The sequence below is a fragment of the Octopus bimaculoides genome, chromosome 2, assembly GCF_001194135.2.
Source record: "Octopus bimaculoides isolate UCB-OBI-ISO-001 chromosome 2, ASM119413v2, whole genome shotgun sequence".
In the NCBI taxonomy this organism is placed as follows: domain Eukaryota; kingdom Metazoa; phylum Mollusca; class Cephalopoda; order Octopoda; family Octopodidae; genus Octopus; species Octopus bimaculoides.
Window position 1 is genome coordinate 177716894 of NC_068982.1, and position 1115 is coordinate 177718008.

A 1115-nucleotide genomic window follows, 5' to 3' on the forward strand; every position below is an offset into this window, starting at 1 on the left:
ATATATATTAATATATATATATTAATATATATATATTAATATATATATATACATATGTGTGTGTGTGTGTGTGTGTGTTGTGTGTGTGTGTGTGTGTGTGTGTGTGCGTGTGTGTGTGTGTTAATATATATTCATATATATTTATATATATATATATAGCCATGTATTTGTGTACATACCGAAGTATATGATGGTTTTTAGCTACAGCATGTTTGTAAATAGTTGTTATAAATAATTGATATATCTCTTGCTGAAAGAAAAAAAAATCTATATAAATTTTATGGTGCTAAAGTGTTGACAGACTAAGAAATATAGTATATAACAGTCTTACACATTACCCTTCCATGTGTAAAGCCATACTGTTATTCCGGAAGATGAATTAATGACATGTCTTATTGGAGAGAGAGAGAGATTCTGAGATGTAATTATTTGATTGGTCTGTGGTGTGATGACATTTTTGTCATTCGTCAATGTGGGCGCCCCTACACGTTCGAATTGCCTGCTAGAAATAGCAACTAAATCTTTCTCAAATTACACTCTAGTGTCTCAGAACATAGACAATATAGTAATACATGCCCTTAACATGACAAAATGGTGACTATTGGAATGTATAAACCATAGGTCTGCTTGATAAGGACCTTAATCAGTATATAGGAGCTAGTTATAGAGGTGTGTTATAGATAATCCATCTGGGAAATAGACGGATAGAGAGGTAAGATAAATTTAAACTCATTGGATCTCCATTCAGTTCAACGATGAGTATTCAATTATTTGATCAACTGATCCACCTACTCATAGAATTAGCGAGTAAGTGGCTGAATATTTACCAAATATATGTACCCTTAACGTAATTCTAAAGTAGAGTCACTGATACAGTGTGTCCAAGACTGCTGGTTCAATTCGTCCAACACTTTTCGGCACAAGTCTCCGACCATTCAACCACCCAGTTCTATCCATAAGGCTTGGATCGACACAAAACTATAGTAAATGGCACTTAATCATGATGCCATACAGTAGGTTTGAGCTGTTATCTCGTTATTATGAAGCGAACTTATAAATTATTCGGCTATGCTGTGTCCATGATATACAAACAGATATACAGCCAGACAGATAGA

The 1115-nt window shown here is 33.7% G+C and overlaps 1 long non-coding RNA gene across 1 annotated transcript in view; it reads right to left on the reverse strand.

Annotated features, from left to right (window-relative positions):
• The window catches only part of LOC128247125 (uncharacterized), a 28361-nt gene extending 27992 nt beyond the window's left edge, over positions 1 to 369 (reverse strand). Inside the window, exon 1 of the long non-coding RNA XR_008263550.1 lies at positions 339 to 369. This is a non-coding gene — a long non-coding RNA (uncharacterized LOC128247125). The remainder of the gene's footprint in view (positions 1 to 338) is intronic.
• Between the last annotated feature and the right edge of the window lie 746 nt (positions 370 to 1115).